Here is a 4,218-nt window from a genome sequence, read left to right on the forward strand (position 1 = left end):
CCTCTTAGTTGAAGGGATTACTTATCTTGATCATTGAGATAGTTTTCCTATTATGAGTGCACTAGTGTGTATAGTTACGCATTAGATGGAATTTACAATAAATTATGACATTAACTATCAAGTAGTCATAATTCACTAAGCTATTATACTACATAAACTCTCAACCTTAGAGAATATTAGGCATCTGTTGAAATCAATAAGATACTTTGATCTATTGGTAAAATCTTAAAGCAGTTATATATTCCATACAGATTTAATCACTGTTAATGGAAGTTGGTCGCAATATGCATTCTCGATAGAGGCACTATGACATCATATGAGATTGAAATAATATATCCCATTAAGTAACCATAAGTATATATGATTAGGAAAACTATGATTGTAGTAATTCTTTAAGTAGAATTTGACACATGTCTTTTGTGAGTTAAAGTACGTCAATTGATTAGAGGATCTGTAACTCAAAGAATGAAAAGATAATCTTAAAAGATTGATAGCACATGCCTCATTAGATTACAAACACCAGTTCATATGGAGTTTGCATGCAATGGATAATAGATCATAAATACAAGCTTAATTTGTCTCGTTGTAATATCATAAGATACAAAAATGCGGTTGACTCTATTTAGTAGAATGTTGAGTCAACTTCAGAATTAGATTCTAAAAGAGTCATTATTTTCCTATAGGTCTTAATGATATTTGTCTAAGTTCTCGATTCAAGGTGGTATGTTTATTTGAGGTTATTTTAGGTTTGTAATTCATAATTTTAAAGATATTTTGATAAAAACGCAAGTTTACATATGATCTTATGAATGAAATCTCTAGACTGAGCTAATTAATTAATGAAACTTAATAGACTAATTAATTAATTAGAACTTAAGTGGACTAAATTAAATAACTCAAGCCTAAGTTCAGCTAAAGTCACTTAAGTTCATAGAAAAACCTATATAAACTCTTAGAAGTTTAAGGCTTCAACTTTTACCATTGTCTTACAAACTCCAAAGAGCAAACCCTAACCTCTCTTCTAGAGAGAAATCCACCCTTCTTTCGTGTCAAGATTTGTGAAATGAGTAGAAAATCAATCAGTTTATGAGATCTACAACGCCTAAGGAATATCTTCATCAAATTAAATTTGATATGGAAAATTGCAAGTATAAGTTTTTATCTTTAGATTTATGTCATATTATGGTTTTGATTGCTATAGGTTTTCGTTATGTTAAATTTAAAGAACCTAATATTAGATATGCATGCATCCTACAAGATTCAAGGTCAAAGAATGAAGTAATTTGAAGTTCTTAGTAATCACTGCTAACAAGGTTACTATCATCATTGCCAAAAATATTCCCTTTGATCATTGTCAACAAGATCACTACCAGAATTTTTCATTTTGATTAACCAATCTTCCTTGTTATTGCTCAATCACTCTAATTTCTAAAATTCCTTCCTGGGCAGCATTCCTTAAACAGCCTTCCGACGTCTATTTTGATGCACTTGTATATATTGCCATGATTGAAATAAGTCTAAGTTGGAATACTTCTTAGTCCATTCTCTTATGCTTATATTGTTCTTTTAATACTTGTTTACAAATTCGTCATCACTTGCCTTTCATTTGTCAAAAAAAGTCTTAACCATCTTATTTGAAAATTAATTAACTACATACAACATCAAGCTAAACTTTTTTATATAATTCAAGTGATCACTTCAAATGCGGTTAAAACAAACACCAACTCTTAACGCGATCTTATAATTCGGTGCTTATTTCTTAAGCCCAATATCATGTCAAGTTAACACAATCTCGACTTTTCTTCTCAAGTCAATACAATATCGAGCTTAGTTTTCAAGTCCAACATCAAATCTCTAACATATCTAATCATAGGGGCTAATACAATCCCAACTTGCTTGTTTTGCAAACCTAAAACAAAAAAATAGCTTTAATTTTATTAAAATCCAAATACAGCTCATGGGATTAAATACCTCAAAAAAATATCTTAGCAAAAATACAACCATCCAACTTATCATCAAAGGGACATTTGAAAGTAAGCACAAAAAGAAAAAAAAAAAGTGGTTTATAACTAAATTCCTTTCAACGTAATGATAAAATGCAAAGCAATTGTCATGTCTGACTGAGACCTGAGAAGCACAAGCAGACTCCAGGACAAAATCCAATCAACGCAATCTGCTAGATGAAGGACCAATGAGATTAAAGATCCAACCGATTGATCAGTATCATCCAATGAGGTGGGACATCTTACTGTTCATCACGTGGTGTTTTTGGCCTTCATGATGGACCACCTAACCATGGCTCCATCCCATTTTGAAAGAATATTGGACCACACATCTTGTGATTTCATTTATCATAGAAAATATATGAAAAGAAATATATGGGTTGATTCATTGTATTCAAATTACGTCTTTTTTCTCTGTATGAAATCCAAGAAATGGAATCCACAAGTTCTTCCCATGTTCCACACATCTTGGTTGGCATCATCTTCAGAAGGAAACAAGAGCAATAAATCCTAGAAAAACGTGGAGAAAATATTTTCAAATCCATAACTAAGAAGAAAAGTTTATCACGTAATTTGATTTGAAACATTTGAATGGACGATTTTTAAAAGTTCTTTTGAGAAAAAAAATCCAAACAAAAATCGTTTTTTCAAAGAGATGATTTTTTTTTTTTAACTATAGGTAAAATTTGTCTTTTGAAGAATTAATTTCTAAAATTTTTTTTAAAAAAAAATCCAAAAAGCCATGTTTGAAATAATTTTTTAAATATTAATTATAAATAGCATTTGAAAATTAAACATAATTTTTTAGAGCATTTGATATTTTAAATAAAATTTTGAATCATAAAATTTAAATTTTTTTAATGTGATGTATCCGTCTCGTAAAAAATATGGACACTTGTATTTTTCCTTACATATAAAATTATAGTTGTTTATAAAAATAATTTAAAATACACTTTCTAGATGTAAAATTCAAATAATTCCACATTAATAATTACTTTTAAGTTTATTAATAATACAAATTAAGTTTATTTTTTACACTATTAAAATATTAAGAATGATATTATGAGGGTGTTTGATAAAATTTAATATTTAATATTTAATAATTTAAATTGATTTTAAGTTAAATTATAATTAAGTTATTGATTTAAAATGTACTATTTAATTCTTATTTTAATTATTAAGGTTGTATGATAAAGTTAACTTAAAATTTATTCTAAATCATCAAATTGATATATTTATTTTCAAAAATTATAACTAAGGAAAAAGAGGTTGAGTAACAATGAAGGACATGAAATAACAAAAAAAATCATATAGGTAATTAAGATAAATAAATGTAAAAATATAAAATAAAGATGTTGATTTAAAAGCAAAATAATTATTTTTACTTATTATTTAAAATTATTTTTAATTTTAACTCATACTGTTAAATTATTTTACTATACTTAATTATTTAAATTAAGTTATTAAGTTACTTTAAGTTATTAAATTGATTTTTCAAACATCCACTAATTCTAAGGAATAGAGTCATATAATATGGTATATTGATAATGCAAGAACTTAAATTGTTTGTCAAAAGACCATCAATGTATATCAAGTGTAAATTTTGTAATAAAATAATATTAGTAAAATTTGTCATCCATAACCCCTCATAAAGTAAGGATATTTTTTAAAATAATTCTAATTGAGAACCATTTTAAAAATAGTTCTGAATTATTCAAGAATTAAATACAAATAATGGTTTATTATATATTTATATACAAAGTAAAAGTTCAATTATTGTTAAGAATACTACATAAAATAATTGAAAATATCCTAAATTAATTTATTCTAAAAAATAAGTAACCTGTAAAATAAATTATTAATAAAGCTATTTTCCATCAAAAATTTGGAAAATTGTTTTCTAATATAAAGAAATTATTTTTTAAAAGAGTATTCAAACCAACTTTAAATCCCAATGTTATATTTGTTAAGGGAGCATGATATTCATATTTAACCTAAATCATGTAAATTTAAAGCCTTAGGAAAATTAATAAGTCAATATAGTATCAGAACTCTTGATAAGAGGTCTCGAGTTAGACAAATTTTCTATAATTTATATTTCTCAAATTTGTAAGTCGGATACCGAATTCAAATTCTATTTCTCCTCCAATTTGTAATTTTGAAAATCCGTAAAATACACATATCTTGTTTGCTGGTTTAAGATTAATTTCATTCA

This window comes from Vitis vinifera, chromosome 6 (genome assembly GCF_030704535.1).
Source record: "Vitis vinifera cultivar Pinot Noir 40024 chromosome 6, ASM3070453v1".
Classification (NCBI taxonomy): Eukaryota; Viridiplantae; Streptophyta; class Magnoliopsida; order Vitales; family Vitaceae; genus Vitis; species Vitis vinifera.